This window comes from Panicum virgatum, chromosome 4K, assembly GCF_016808335.1.
Source record: "Panicum virgatum strain AP13 chromosome 4K, P.virgatum_v5, whole genome shotgun sequence".
Classification (NCBI taxonomy): Eukaryota; Viridiplantae; Streptophyta; class Magnoliopsida; order Poales; family Poaceae; genus Panicum; species Panicum virgatum.
In genome coordinates this window covers 6,871,650-6,888,223 of record NC_053139.1, presented here as the reverse complement: position 1 = coordinate 6,888,223, position 16,574 = coordinate 6,871,650, and the positions used below count along the sequence as shown (strand labels likewise).

General features: G+C 51.1%; 1 long non-coding RNA gene and 1 pseudogene across 1 annotated transcript; both read left to right on the top strand.

The window, feature by feature from the left end:
- The first annotated feature begins 38 nt into the window (after positions 1–38).
- Positions 39–1,579, top strand: LOC120701828 (annotated as a pseudogene).
- A 10,719-nt stretch (positions 1,580–12,298) lies between these two features.
- On the top strand, positions 12,299–14,958 carry LOC120702855. The gene is made up of 2 exons (XR_005686559.1): positions 12,299–14,514; positions 14,624–14,958. It is a non-coding gene; the product is annotated as an uncharacterized LOC120702855 (long non-coding RNA).
- The last annotated feature ends 1,616 nt before the right edge of the window (positions 14,959–16,574 follow it).

The following is a 16,574-nucleotide window of genomic DNA, read 5'->3' as shown; positions in this document are numbered from 1 at the left end:
CATCATCTGCAGGTGCAAAATATTGGAAGGAAGATTGCATGGCTTTCATGGGAAGGTTAGAAGGCTGATTAATGAAAATTGCTATGCTCTTGCTGCCAATGACTTGCATAGAACTCATAAGTGAAACGGAAATATATTGCCATGTGGTCGTCATCTGATAGATGATCTGTTTGCAGTAGAGATATGAGTGCAGAAGGTAACCATTTATGTAAAGGGCACTACTGGAAAACAAGCCAAAGGTCCAGGCCAAAAGTACCAGCTCATGTTGCAACCGGTACTAATACTAGGCATTGGTACCGGTTGAAACATCAGCCGGTACTCTTGGCATGCGTCAAGCGCCGGAAAGTTACGCCGCGTTAGAAACCAGTACCAATTAAATATCAAAGATACCGGTTAATACCATGAGCCGGTTCCGATTGGTCCAAACATAAATGGAACCGGATAATAATAAGAACCGATGCCTTCGGAGCAGCCATTAGCACCGGGTCAAGTCATGACCCGGTGCTAATGCATGCCTTGTCCGATATTTTAAAGTCCTGGCCGTCGGCACTGAGCTCTCATCTCTCTACCCCCTCATTTTTCTACCTCTCATCTCTCTCTCCCTCATCCTCGGCGCGAGGGTCTCTGCGGCGGGCGAGCAACTCCCGGCCGGCGAGGGTCTCCGCGGCGGCGACCGGCTCCACCTCCCCGGTCACTCTCTCTCCTCCCTTCCTCTCTCTCCCACACGTGCCGCCCCTTCCTGCTCCGGCCCCTCCCCTGCTCCGCCCCCTCCCCTCCTCCCTCCACCGGCGAGCACCCGCGCAGCCTCCTGGAGTTCGCCGCCGTGCACGGGCTGGCGGCGGAGGGGCAGGGCCGAGGAGCGGCCTACCCCCGACGGCGGAGCGGCGGGCCGAGGAGCGGCGGCGGCCGGCACGGGCGTGGGGTGGGGCGAGCCTCCCCTGCTCCCTCCGCGCCGCCCCTCCCCTGCTCCGGCCCTGCTCGCCGCGTCACATCCACCGGTGAGGTCCCGGAGGCGGAGCAGGGGACCTCTCCTCCCTGCTAGCCGGCGGATCTCGGCGGCGGAGCACATCAAGGACACGGCGCAGCACGCCAAGGATCGAGCATCGGAAGCGGCGGGGCACGCGGCGGGCAAGGGCCACGACGCCAGCAGAAGGCGTCCGACACCGGCAGCTACCTGGGCCATAAGACCGACGAGGCCAAGCACAAGGCCGGCGAGACCACCGAGGCCACCAAGCACAAGGCCGGGGAGACCACCGAGGCCACCAAGCAGAAGGCCGGCGAGACCACCAAGGCCGCCAAGCAGAAGACCGCCGAGGCCACCGAGGCCGCCAAGCACAAGACCGCCGAGGCCCTCGAGGCCGCCAAGCACAAGTCCGGCGAGTATGCCAAGGAGAGCGCCGTCGCCGGCAAGGACAAGACCGGCAGCGTCATCCAGCAGCGTCATCCAGTGGGCGAGCGAGAAGCTGCCGCCGTGGGTGATTTTTTTCTTTTTTCTTATTTTTCTGGAATAGAGATGCATATCGAATTGTATGGATTGTATCTAGTGATCGATTCTTTGAATGATTTGCGAAATCTTTGAATTGTATCTATATTTTGTGGTTGATTTTTTGAATGATTGGTGGGGATGCGAGGGGAACGGGAGAGGATGCGAGGGAATGGGGAGTGGATGCGGAATGCCCGTGGCGGCCTTTGGTACCGGTTGCTATTTCCAACCGGTACCGAAGAAGACTTTAGGCACCGGTTAAAAAACCCGATATCCTAGACCAACGCCTTTGGTCCCGGTTTTGGGGTACTGGTTCGAAATCCGGTACCTAAGCCTCTTTCAAACCGGTGCCCATGACCCTTTTTCTAGTAGTGGGGATGAAGCGTCCCCTCATAAGAGAGAACTTAAATGTGATACAAACATCAGTCCCAGGAGGCTGACACCATATTTATTACATCAGATGGTTCATTACCATACAAACCTCCGAGGAGGACACTCGATACAGATGATAATAAAAAGTAACCAAGCTACGACATAACACCAGACCGCAACCCGCATGGGGTCTAACTCGGGCTCAGAGTACTGCGTCAGCGAAAACATCTCGGACAGGGCCGGTTCCACAGGCAAGGTTGGGTGTAGAACGATAACCCTACTCGGCGTCGTCTGGTACGAAGTATGGGTATTCTTCTGTAAAAAGTAAGAATGGGGTGAGTACAAACGTACTCAGCAAGTCCAACCACACCCACGGAGGGGGTTATATTAGAATAATATGCACAGGTAAATCAAGGGTAAGGTTACGGTTTAATTTGCAGAAAGCTAGATTTTATGCAGAGGTTTATTTAGCAGAAAGCATTTCAGAAACCAGTTTTTGTTTTGAGTAACACGGAGTTTAAGTTTTAAACTGCTACCGGACTCCCCGTCCGTCGTAGCACACGGCACAACTGCCAGATATTATTCCAAAACAATTCACACCAGCCCATCCCGATGAAACACTAGTTATGTGACCACACCATAACTCGCCCAGTACCGTGGGCACGGCTATTCGAATAGCTTTTAACTCTGCAGAGGTGTGCAACTTTACCCACAAGCGGGTACCACAACACGAGCACCGAAGTGTCGGTGTAGATCCCGACATAGCCATTACCCACCTTAGCTAAACCTGACTAGCCATCACGGGATGCACCAAGGGGGTCATCGACCGCTCACTTAGGTATAACCGGGCATAAGTCACTCGGGCTTATCCCTTCTCCTTAGTCACCCGTTGCACTCAGCTCTCCTGATGGCTATCAAATTAACTAGTGGGATTTATGCTAAACCGTTGCCCATTCAACGGTCGAGTGGATAGCACGAAAGTGGAGTTAGGTTAGATGACACACCAACTCGGTCCTTAGACACGACAAGATGGATATCTCCCTTCTTTGCCCCGCCATAAAGGCACGAGCACACCAAATGGCAAATCCGTAGAAATGCCATCCATCCCGTCCAAACTTTCTTTATAGAAACACCACATTTATCCCATCCCACATACTCACGCATTTTCTTTATAAAAATAAATCATATTATGAGTAAAGTCCTAAGCATTCTAATATCGATTAACGTCCAAGCAAAATTAGACATTAATCTAGGTGGTCAAGGAATGGTCATCACAAATCAAGGGGTGGCTATCCAACCGTGTTTTTATGCAAGCAAAACATATGTAGTTTTATAAAGCAGGCCATTGGGTTGTGTTTACGAAAACTAGGACACAAACATGTATCAAAGGATGGGATTGAACTTGCCGTCTTCGTAGCCTTCGGGGAGGTCCTGTCCTTCGGGCTCGGGGTCGCGGAACTGGTCCTCATTCACCGGCTCGCAGTACTGCTCGTCAACGGGCTCTCCTTCGTTCACACCGTGATCTACGACACATACAAATAAACACACAATCAAGAAAAAGAAATAAAAGATTTATCGTTGAGCTCAATTCAGAAATAATTAAGATATCGAGGTAGGAGTGATATTTTTGGGTGGTTTCTTAATGTCACGGCCCAAAACTATATTAAAAATCATGTGGGTGTTGCACGGTTGGGCTCAACAGGAAGAAGAAGGACTAGCAAGAAGGAAGCTAGTTGGCGTGATCATGGACTAGAGAAGAAAATAATTAGGTGATACTTAGGCCAAGGAAGGATTAGAGGCTCGATCGGAAAGGGGTTTAGGAATGACTTGAGCTCAACAATAAGAAAATTTTTGAAAGAAATGTTTTGACGCGTGATTTAATTCGGTAAATTTTTGGGATGTTACAAATCTACCCCACTTAAAATGAATCTCGTCCTCGAGATTCGGCTGGTTTCTAAACAGATGGGGAAATTCCTTTTTTAGAGCGTCTTCGCGTTCCCACGTAGCCTCTTCCACTCCATGTCTGCTCCACTGGACTCTGCATATCCGTACTTCGGAGTTTCTAGTCCTCCTAGTGTCAGTGTCTAGAATCTTGACCGGTACTTCCTGGTACCGTAGATCTGGCTGCAGATCTATCGTTTCTACTGGCACATGTTCCGCTTCGGGCACCCTCAAACACCTTCTTAGTTGCGAGACGTGGGACACCGGGCGTATATCTGACATCTCTTCTGGTAGCTCTAGGCAGTATGCTACTGCCCCAACTTTCTTCAAAACCTGGTATGGTCCAATGTATCGGGGGGCCAACTTTCCTTGTACCTGAATTCTTCGGGTTCCTCGAATGGGGGACACCTTGAGATATACGAAATCTCCTGGGTTGAAACTTATTTCCCGTCTTTTCTTGTCGGCGTAGCTCTTTTGTCTTGACTGAGCCATTTTCAACTTCTCTCTAATCTCGGCAACTCTTTCTTCTGCTTCCTTGATGAGTGCGGGCCCGACTAGGGCACGTTCTCCAACTTCTGATCACATCAGCGGTGTTCTGCACTTCCTTCCATAGAGAGCTTCGAACGGTGACATGCCCAAGCTTGCTTGGTACCCGTTGTTGTATGAGAACTCGGCGTAGGGTAGACTTTGCTCCCAATCTTTGCCATAAGTGAGGACACACGCTCTCAGCATATCTTCCATAATCTGGTTTACCCTTTCTGTCTGGCCATCTGTGTGTGGGTGATACGCGGAGCTAAAATCTAACTTGGTGCCCATGGATTTATGCAAACTTTTCCAAAATCTAGAGGTGAACTAGGTCCCTCTATCTGAGACAATTCGGCTGGGCACACCATGCAACTTCACTATGTTTTCCACATAGAGCTTGGCTAGCTTCTCTCCGCCGTAGTTGGTTCGTACTGGTATGAAGTGAGCCGCTTTAGTGAGTCGGTCCACTATTACCCATATGGAGTCATGTCCTTTCTGGGTTCTGGGCAAGCCCACCACAAAGTCCATTCCTATTTCATCCCATTTCCACACCGGGATGGGTAGGGGTTGCAGCAATCCTACTGGCTTTTGGTGTTCAGTTTTGATCCTTTGACAAGTATCGCACCGGGCGACAAATCGTGCAATATCTGCCTTCATCCCATTCCACCAATATTTTTGTTTTAAGTCCATATACATTTTGGTGGATCCTGGGTGAATGGAGTATGCCGAGTTGTGAGCTTCATCCATGATCATTTGCCTGAAGTCTCCCTTCTGGGGCACACAAATCCTATCTTTATACCACAACGTCCCCTTATTATCCAATCTAAAGTCTGGTGCCTTATTTTCTCCGGTCTGCCTCCGTATCTCCATTAGCCCCTTATCCGAACCTTGTGCCTTTCGGATTCTGTCTTCTAGCGTGGATTGAACGTTCAGCACTTGGCTGGAACCGCGAGGGACAATGTGCACGTTTAATCGTGCCATCTCTTCTCGTAAATAGTCACCCTTAGGCCCATAGGACTTCCGACTTAGGGCATCAGCTACTACGTTCGCCTTTCTCGGGTGGTAATGGATTTCCAAATTATAATCTTTAACTAATTCCAGCCATCTTCTCTGCCTTAGGTTTAAATCTGGCTGGGTGAAAATATACTTCAGGCTCTTATGGTCGGTATAGATTTCACACTTATTTCCAATCAAATAATGCCTCCAAATTTTAAGAGCGTGTACTACGGCTGCAAGTTCCAAATCATGGGTCGGATAGTTCTGCTCATGAGACCGGAGCTGGCGGGAAGCATATGCAACGACCTTCCCGTCCTGCATTAGTACACAACCTAATCCTTGCCGGGATGCATCACAATAGATGATAAAATCCCGATGAATATCTGGTAGAGTCAGTACTGGAGCGGTAGTCAATCTGCGCTTCAGTTCCTGGAAACTCTTTTCACATGACTCTGTCCAGGTGAACTTCTTCTCCTTCTTGAGCAGTTCTGTCATGGGTCGGGCTATCTTAGAAAATCCTTCAATGAATCTCCGATAATATCCGGCTAATCCAAGGAAACTTCTAATCTCACTGACGTTGGTTGGTGGTTGCCAGTTGGAGACTGCTTCGACCTTCTCGGGATCCACTGCTACTCCTTCCGCGGTCTGAATATGACCAAGGAAGGCTACTTTCTCTAGCCAAAACTCACACTTGCTGAATTTGGCGTATAGCCTATGCACCCTCAGCTTTTCCAAAACTACCCTCAGGTGCTGCTCGTGCTCCTGAATACTCTTCGAGTAAATAAGTATGTCGTCGATGAAGACTACGACAAACTTATCTAACTCATCCATAAACACCTTGTTCATGAGGTTCATGAAATAAGCAGGTGCATTTGTCAGTCCAAAAGACATCACTGTGAACTCAAACTGCCCGTATCGGGTGACAAAGGCTATCTTCGGGATATCGCTTTCCCTAATCTTGAGTTGAAAATATCCTGACCTGAGATCAATCTTGGAGAAGTACTTGGCTCCTTTTAACTGATCGAACATGTCATCGATCCTGGGAAGGGGGTACTTGTTCTTGATAGTGACTTCGTTTAGTGCCCGGTAATCTACACACAACCTCATACTTCCGTCCTTCTTCTTGACAAATAGAACTGGGGGCTCCCCAAGGAGACGAACTTGGCCTGATGAAGCCAATTCGTTGTAGTTCTTCCAGCTGTTTCTTTAATTCTGCTAACTCGGATGCTGCCATCCTATAAGGTCTCTTGGCTATAGGGGCAGTTCCAGGGACAAGGTCAATAACAAACTCTACATCCCGATCTGGTGGCATACCGGGAAGTTCTTCGGGGAAAACATCTGGGTACTCATTCACTACTGGGACTTCTTCCAAGGACTTGGCTTCCATGCTAAATACCATTGGGTTTGATCCACTTTCCCGGGTATGGCAGGTCACTCGTACTCCTTCTGGGTTTGTTAGGTGTACCACTTTGTCAGTACATCCTATGAGACCGTTATGTCGGCTTAACCAATCCATTCCAAGGATCACGTCTATCCCTTCTGACTTAAGTACTACTAGGTCCGCTAGAAATTCTACCCCACTTAAAATGATCCTTACCCGTAGACAACCCAGTTGACACCTGATGTCACCTCCGGGTGTCCGGGTTAATAGGGGTGTTTTTAGTAGTACTGTAGGTATTTTATGTTTCTCCACAAAACTTGAGGATATGAATGAGTGTGATGCTCCAGAATCAAACAGTACTGTTGCGAGGGTTGAGCTGACTAGGTACTCACCGAGTACTACGCCCTGAGCTTCTTGAGCTTCCTGTGCGTCGATGTGGTTGACGCGGGCTCGTCCAAACGACTGCTGAGGCTGCCTCATCTACTGACCATTGTTGTTGGCGCTGTTGTTGTTGCGGATGGGCACTCGGTTGGTACCGGTCAGGACTGGCTTTGGTCCGTTCACCGTGTTGGAGAAGGCTAACATAGCGGGCTTGTTCTTGGCATAGGGACAGTCGGCGATAAAATGTCCTGTCTCTCGACAGTTGAAGCAGGCCCTCACATTGCTGTTGTTGGTGGTGACCTGGCTTGCATTACTTTGCAGGGCCCTCATGGTGTTCTGGCTCCTGAGCTGGGTGTTAGGGGCCCGTGGTCCTGTCACTTGAGACTGAGTTCTGTACTGCATCGGGGCTTGGGACCTTGGTGCGTTGTAGCTGAAGCTTCTGGGCTTCTGAAAACGATCCTGCTGGCGTGACTTACTCTCCAGGAACTTGCGCTTGTTCTCTTTCCTTTCATCAATCTTAGCCTTCTCGGTGAGGATTGCCTTGTTCATCAAGGTGTTGAAATCCGGATAAATCTGAGGGTGAGCAGGGTCCTGAGTTCTGGGTTTAGTCCCTTCTTGAACATATCCTGCTTCTTCTCGTCGTCGTTCACTTCTTCTGGTGCATAGCGAGACAGCTCCATAAACTGGTGAGTATACTCTTCCACCGTCATACTCCCCTGCTGAAGTGCGCGAAATTCATCCGCCTTGTGCTTCATGGTGGCCGAGGGGATGTGATAATGGTGGAATTCCCTCACGAATTCATTCCAAGTGATGGTGGAGGCATCTCTGGCAGCAGCGCAGTAATTCTCCCACCAGGCTAAGGCAGACCCGGTGAGTTGATGTGCTGCCAGCAGAACTTTATCTCGATCCTGGCATTCGAATGGCTCAAGCTTCCTCTGGATCACATGCAGCCAATCATCTGCATCCAAAGGGTTGCTGGATCCAGCATAGGTGGGTGGCTTGGTCCTCAGAAAAGCTGTTAGTTTGTCATTCATGGTTTGTCCTCGTGGCTGCCTGTTGACAAGGGCATTGGCCAGTGTTTCTAGTATGAGGGTCTGATTGTGGATTATCTGTGCCAGATCTCCAAGGGGTGGAGGGGGTGGCAGTGGCACTTCAACATTCTCCCCTCTGCCCTGGCTCACTTCTTGTTCTACGGGCGGAGGGTTCTGTCCATCCGGCTGCACTCCCGTGCGGGAGGCCCTCGTGATGCTCCGGGAAACCATCTGTAGATCGAGTGGATTGGGACTAAGATTAGGTGATGTTTAAGTTGTTTAATTCGTATTTTTGAAAAGGCAGTATCTAACTACTGCCGAAAAGCACACAACTAACAAGCATACAAAACCAAACAACAAGCACAACAACTTTATTACAGCAAGGGAGGGTACAACACAGGGCAGGACCCAACGCGTACTACACGTCCGGGTACACAACTTCAAAGAAACGGGGGCACGGATCTTCTTTGGACCACACGGCTTCATTCCTTGACGGTCGCTAGCACTTTAGGCAAACTCATCGGCTTGAGTGGGTTCCTCCCTCGGAAGGGAACTCACGTCCTCCGGGGGGAATGAGTGGTCCTGGCTCGCTGTCCTCTAGATCTCCGTTTTCCCGGGGTTGCGTTGTGGCTTCTCTGGCGGCCGTAGACCTTCCATGGTTCTCGGGTGGGGCTTGTGGGTTTCCAAAGAGTGGTCCCCATCTTATGATGGGCATTCCGAGCAGAACATGGTCTTCTCCTATTGCCGGGACTGGGGTTCCACTACTAGCCCATTCTTGCATACGCTGGTCCCGGGCTTGCCTGAGGCTCTCCTGAGCAACTGCTTCACTGCTGACCGCGGCTGCAACTCTTGCCTCGGCTTGGGCTGCTCGGATCTGTTGCAGTCTTACCGCGAGCTCTGCCTGCTCGGCTCGATGAGTCTATTCCCTCATCAAGTTGGCTTGCTCATCAAAGAGCTGATCCAAGGAGGCTAGGTAGGTAGCCACTTGGTACAGAAGGACTTCTTCATGGCGGCGCCGTTCCAGGCTTCTCATTCGAGCTTCCCAAACTGGAGTTCTGATGGCTGGTGGAAAGAACCTCATTGGTGTGGGGGCGAGGTGTCTTTCGAAAATCCGGCACAGGTAACGAAGTGCTTTCCTGGCGGCTAGGGGATAGGTGTCCTGGTGCCTAAATCCTGTAGCGGTCAGTCGCCATGACTGGATGTCGGGGTAGCGGTCACTTCTGGCAATGACTAGGATCACTCTGCAGCGGAGAGTGCCATGATGCTCGTATTCTCTGCTGTAGTCCCTTGGGCGTTCCGTGACGCCGAGGCTTTCCAGGGCGTTGATCAAGAGGCTGGGGAAGCCAGGTGCAGCTTGGCAATCGCCCTGGGTCCATCCTTCCTCAGCCATCTGAAAGCAAAAGTAGGGTGAAAAACTTGCACAATTATTTGGGGTACATAAAGGGAGTGGGTGATATTTTATTAACACAACATGGTGGGGTACAGACTTCATGGTTACACGATTATTAGGGCAAAGGCTCTAGCTTGGGGTGCTACTCCTATCATGGAGACTCTTCCTCGATCCTAAGAGGGCGCTTCTTCAGTGGGAGATACCGATCCATCATGTCATCCTCGGTCTGAGTGCCTTTATCCCAATGGGTTTCTTCGGGTTCTTCTTCTTCGGTCTGAGTACCAATATCTCAATGGGTTTCCATGGGTTCTTCTTCTTCTTCTTCCTCCTCTATCCATCCACCTATTCCTCTGCGAGCCTCGTACTCTCGCATTCGGGCTTGGAGAGCGGCCAGGGAATTCTCAGCGCGTGTGACTCTTGCCTGTTGTTCTTCCAGTTCTGCCTCTTTTTCTTCCATTTGGACTTGGAGAGCGGCTAGGGAATACTCGGCGTGTACGGTTCTTGTCCGTTGTTCATCCAGCACTTGGGTTGCCTTCTCTGCTCTGTGGACTTGTTGCTTCAGTTGTGCCGCTTGTTCGCGGTAGAGCTCATCCAGGCCGGTGAGATAGATGGATAGGTGAGAGACCGTGTCTTCTAGGTCTTCTTCTTCTCTTCCAAGTCCTCTCATCCGGGCAATCCACGTGCGTCCTCTCCCTTCAGTCGGTGGGAAAAATCCCATAGGAGTCCGCTGGAGGTGATGCCTGTAGATCACGCGTAGACGTCGCAGGGCTTTGCGGGCGGCTTTTCGATAGGTGTCCGGGAAGCGAAAACCAGTGGTGGAGATGAACCAGGGATCCACATCTGGGTAGCGGGTGCTTCTAGCCACGAAGATCATCAGGTCACACCGAAGAGTGCCCTTGGAATCGTACTCCCGGTAGAGAAACTCTGGCGGGTCCACAACTCCGATGCGTTCCAGGCTGAGTATCAACAACTTAGGAAGGCCGGGCTCTGTGAAACAGATTCCACCGATCCATCCATTATCAGCCATCTGGAACAGGGCAAGAACCAGCGGTGAGTGCTTATGTGAAGAAAAGGTTAAGGAAGGAAATAATCCTAGTGTGAAAGGGCCTACAACAGGGTTTCGCTCCTAGGGTCACGTCCTACGGCCAACCTATGGCTCTGATACCACCTGAAGCATCCCCTCATAAGAGAGAACTTAAATGTGATACAAACATCAGTCCCAGGAGGCTGACACCACATTTATTACATCAGATGGTTCATTACCATACAAACCTCCGAGGAGGACACTCGATACAGATGATAATAAAAAGTAACCAAGCTACGACATAACATCAGACCGCAACCCACATGGGGTCTAACTTGGGCTCAGAGTACTGCGTCAGCGAAAACATCTCGGACAGGGCCGGTTCCACAGGCAAGGTTGGGTGTAGAACGATAACCCTACTCGGCGTCGTCTGGTACGAAGTCTGGGTCTTCTTCTGTAAAAAGTAAGAATGGGGTGAGTACAAACGTACTCAGCAAGTCCATCCACACCCACGGAGGGGGTTATATTAGAATAATATGCACAGGTAAATCAAGGGTAAGGTTACGGTTTAATTTGCAGAAAGCTAGATTTTATGCAGAGGTTTATTTAGCAGAAAGCAATTCAGAAACCAGTTTTTGTTTTGAGTAACACGGAGTTTAAATTTTAAACTGCTACCGGACTCCCCGTCCGTCGTAGCACACGGCACAACTGCCGGATATTATTCCAAAACAACTCACACCAGCCCATCCCGATGAAACACTAGTTATGTGACCACACCATAACTCGCCCAGTACCGTGGGCACGGCTATTCGAATAACTTTTAACTCTGCAGAGGTGTGCAACTTTACCCATAAGCGGGTACCACAACACGAGCACCGAAGTGTCGGTGTAGATCCCGACATAGCCATTACCCACCTTAGCTAAACCTGACTAGCCATCACGGGATGCACCAAGGGGGTCATCGACCGCTCACTTAGGTATAACCGGGCATAAGTCACTCGGGCTTATCCCTTCTCCTTAGTCACCCGTTGCACTCAGCTCTCCTGATGGCTATCAAATTAACTAGTGGGATTTATGCTAAACCGTTGCCCATTCAACGGTCGAGTGGATAGCACGAAAGTGGAGTTAGGTTAGATGACACACCAACTCGGTCCTTAGACACGACAAGATGGATATCTCCCTTCTTTGCCCCGCCATAAAGGCACGAGCACACCAAATGGCAAATCCGTAGAAATGCCATCCATCCCGTCCAAACTTTCTTTATAGAAACACCACATTTATCCCATCCCACATACGCACGCATTTTCTTTATAAAAATAAATCATATTATGAGTAAAGTCCTAAGCATTCTAATATCGATTAACGTCCAAGCAAAATTAGACATTAATCTAGGTGGTCAAGGAATGGTCATCACAAATCAAGGGGTGGCTATCCAACCGTGTTTTTATGCAAGCAAAACATATGCAGTTTTATAAAGCAGGCCATTGGGTTGTGTTTACGAAAACTAGGACACAAACATGTATCAAAGGATGGGATTGAACTTGCCGTCTTCGTAGCCTTCGGGGAGGTCCTGTCCTTCGGGCTCGGGGTCGCGGAACTGGTCCTCGTTCACCGGCTCGCAGTACTGCTCGTCAACGGGCTCTCCTTCGTTCACACCGTGATCTACGACACATACAAACAAACACACAATCAAGAAAAAGAAATAAAAGCTTTATCGTTGAGCTCGATTCAGAAATAATTAAGATATCGAGGTAGGAGTGATATTTTTGGGTGGTTTCTTAATGTCACGGCCCAAAACTATATTAAAAATCGTGCGGTCGGATTTGGAGGTACTCGGAGGATTTTTTGCGCATGAAATAATAGGTTAAGGAGGCGTTTAAAGGCTAAACCGTAGTTAGGGTGAGTCATAAATAGAATGAGTGGATAGTATATGATTTTAGAAGAATTTAGGAAAAAGAATTATCAACAACGGAGTTTAGATGGAGAAGTTATGGTTGTGTAGGGATTGACAGCTAATAAAAATTCAGAAAATGAGTTGACATAAACGTGTGGAAGTTTCACGAGCTTTTGGATTTCTCATGATCGATCTAGATGGGTTTTGGGCCTTTTGATTAGTACGTGGGCTGATGATTCTTGGTTGGGCTGGTGGAGGAAATAACAACAGAGAAGGGGGGGAGAGACACGGACAGAGGAACAGAGCAGGGGTTCGTGCTCCCCCGCTCGTCCGCCATGGGAGACGCCGAAGCTCTCTGGAGCTTCGCCGTACGGCGATTCCGGCCACCAATCCCAAATCCAAGGGCATGGGAAGAAAGAGGAGGGAAAGGGGATTCCGTTCAGGTGGCTCCGGTCGTAGGAGAAGGGGTCGAAGGTGGCCCTCCCCGAGCAGCTACGGCCGCGGCCATGGGAGCTCGTGGGGAGCTCACTGGTGCCATGGAGAGGGAAAGGCGCGGCTTGGGGCAGGTTGAGGAGAATTTGGGGGTGCTCACCTCGAGCGGAATCGGACCGAGATGGCCCAGGCCAGGAGATCGACGGGGGTGCTATGTTTTTGGGAAGAAACAGAGAAGCGGGGAATTGGAGCAGCGAGGAAGACGAGCAGCGGGCTGCGCAGCTTGGTGAGCTCGGTGGTGGCATGGAGCTGCACGAGGGCCTATTTATAGGCGCTGAAAGGCGGTGGAGGGAAGGTGGCAGCGGTGACTGGTCGGCCGGCGGGCTTGCAGCTCGCCTTCAATGGCGTGGGGGCGGGTTTGGACGTCGTGGAGTGGCTCGGAGCGGCGGCGCGAGCGGCGAGGCGGGATTGGACACGTCGGGCAGGCTGCGAGCGGCGCAGGCGGTGCTGTGTGGGTGTCAACGGTGAGCGGTGGCGACGTGACGCCTCGGGCAGGCGGTGCTGTGCCGAGGTCGCCGGTGCTGTGCGCGCACAGGGCGCGTGCGGCGAGGGCGGGCGACTTGGCACGGCTGTGCGAGCGGACGGCCCGGTGCTACAGCTCGCGCGGCTCGTCGCGGCGTGACAAGCGCGTGCGCAGCAGAGCAGCGGCGTGCCGCGCGGCGGCCGCGAGCGGCACGCCGTTGCGGTGTGCGCGGCGAGCGCGCGCGGGGCCAGGTTGTGAGCGAGCGGGCGGCTGGTGTGCGAGCAGGGCGCGGGCACGCGGGCAGGGAGCGGCTCGGGTGCAGCAGGGGTAGGAGGTGCGGGCCGGGGTGGAGCACGGCGCGCGGGCGAGCGAGCCGAGGCCGGGCCCGCGCGCATGTCTAGGCGGCAACGGCGGTGCAGAGCGCCAGCGGCGGCTTGGCACGGCGGGTGCGCGCGCGAGCGAGGCCGTGTCGTGGCGTGTGCGCGGGGTAAGTGGGCGTGCAGCGGGTCGGTGCCGTGCTCAGCGCATCGCGGCGCGGCGTGTTGAGGCCGCGTGCGTGTTGTAGGGGTGCGTTGCCTGGCGTGCTTTAGTTGTTTGCTTGCCTGCGTGCTGGGTGCGTGTGCGTGGGTCAAGCATGTGGGTGTTGCACGGTTGGGCTCAACAGGAAGAAGAAGGACTAGCAAGAAGGAAGCTAGTTGGCGTGATCATGGACTAGAGAAGAAAATAATTAGGTGATACTTAGGCCAAGGAAGGATTAGAGGCTCGATCAGAAAGGGGTTTAGGAATGACTTGAGCTCAACAATAAGAAATTTTTTGAAAGAAATGTTTTGACGCGTGATTTAATTCGGTAAATTTTTGGGATGTTATAGGGGAGTACCCTGCTACAAGCATACAACAATATACACAGTTGCTTTAACTGAAATTCTTTACTGTTCTTATTACATGCGCAACCATAATTACATCTAAAATTCTAGCATTTTTTAGTCTTTTCTAATTCTACTTACTTTGTCTACCTGAACTAAACTAGGATCAGTGCAATTTGCCGATGGTGCAAAATCAGAAAGAGTCATGGCAAGCATATGGATTTCTTCATGCTGCAGGAATAGCAACTTCTCTAACAAATAAACACAAGCCAACAATGGTTAGTGCCCTCTGGAACCATGCTTGATAAAATGCCACCAGGTGAAATCTGTATGAGGAAATACTTTTGTTTTGTGGTTGTTTAACAATTGTGTAAATAATCATGCAAGATTTCCCAAATGGATGGGCTCCAGTGCAGCATCTCATACCCGATGGACTGTTGCCGATCAGAAAAGGTGACAAAATTAGCTGAGGACAATGCTATGAGATGGGTGAGAACAAACTATGCCTCCTACTCCAAAGCAACCAGCACGATGCATGAGAAGTATGATATGGAGGCCTACGGAAAATCTGGAGGTGGTGATGAATACAAGCCACAGGTACGGCAAAATAGGTTCTTTGGTCCTTTCATTGTTGATGATTAGCAGTTGAGAATGTTTGGTAACTGGCATCATCATAGATATTACACGTTGCTAATAATCTCTCAAGCAATCTCCTTCACATATTCAGGTTATTTCCTTTTGCATTTTATTCTGAGCTCTCATCAGAACAAGTTATATAGTAGAAAAGTTTGTTATGTAGAGGTAATGCTATTTATCAGGTAGAAGTAATGCTAGAAAATGACCATGTAAAGGTGGAATACTAACTTATTAGAAACAAAACTTTAGAAGACATGCAACATATGGTTTTCTCCTTGAAAATAAGTTTTGAAATTTAGTAGCACAAAACTTACCTTCTAGCAGGTAATTGCGAACTGCAAAGGGGATTAAATCTCGAAGGATTAAGCCACCCCTAAGAAACTCAATATCACTACTTGTCGTGGCTCTTGGAGAGGGCCACAGCCGGGTGGCGGAAAGCACCCGCCTAGTCCCAGTGGGTGGTTACCCGGGGAAGTGCAAGCTAGTATTCAGATCTACTCATGGAGCAAGAGCACAGGAACACTCAAGGATTTAGAGTGGTTCGGGCCGCCGGAGCGTAACACCCTACGTCCACTGAGAGTTGTATTGCTCTTGGGTCAGTGGATGAGTCTATCATCTGCCTCCAAGTCCCTGTTTGGACCTGAGCCCTTCTCTAACGGGCGTCTCCCTTTTATAGAGTAAGGGGGACGCGTACACAGGCGTTGGACCCCGACAGGTGGGTTCAACAAGGATGTATAGTATAGCATAAAAAAGACATTAATGGTGCTACAATGATTGAGAATCTCTTGCCGGATACGCTTCATCGCCCTGTAGACTCTCTGACCGAGAGGGGGGTCTTCATCCGTCCCATCGGCGAGGCGCTCGTTGAGACAGTGTAGGTTGCGGCGTAGACTGTTGGGTCTACCGCGTAGGCATTATGATACTCCGTCGCCGAGCCGCTGTGTCTAACTGGTGTAGCAGACTGACACGCATGGCTTGGGTGGCACCAGCGGCTGCACTGTGCGCCTTGGTAACGCGCGGTCAACAGTACAGCCTGGCAAAAGTCACCTCGGGCTCTGCCACAGCAGAGCGCACATACGTTTTACCGCATTGAATGCGGTAGGCGGGCAAGCCTTCCTGGGGAAGCGTCGCGGCCGCGCGCGTGCCTGCACCTGCGGACAAGTGGCGGCTCCGGACCCTTCCAAGCGGGGTGTCTGTTCCCTCCCCGCTGAGCGCTCCATTCTCCGGGACACGTGGTGACACCGGACCCATCCCGAGCGGGAAGCGGGTCCGGGACTGCTGGTCCAGTGAGATGGAGTCGGACCCCAAGGGTCCGGTTGCTCAGCTCCTTAGGGCGTAGTTACGGGTAACTACGTGACTCTGGACATAGGAAGAGGGGGTACCTTAGTCCAGAGGTACCGACAGTGGCCCCCGGGCCTACCTCGGGAGAGGTACGAACCCGCAGGTGGGGCCATTATCATGACGCAATGCGGATTGCGTTGGTGTGCTCATGTCGTGAGCTGGTGCTCCGGACCCCTTCAAGGCCATAGCACTTGTTGCCAGGCTCAGGTACTAGAGCGCTTCTCGTAGGGCGGCGAAGGTGCAGGCTTAGGGTGCAGAACCGAGCTAAGCGGCTGCACAGACCTTGAATCGCCCAGGGAGCAAGCACTACTTCCCCGGACCCGGCTCCAGGCGACCGTGGCGAGCGGTCTCCACCGGAGCG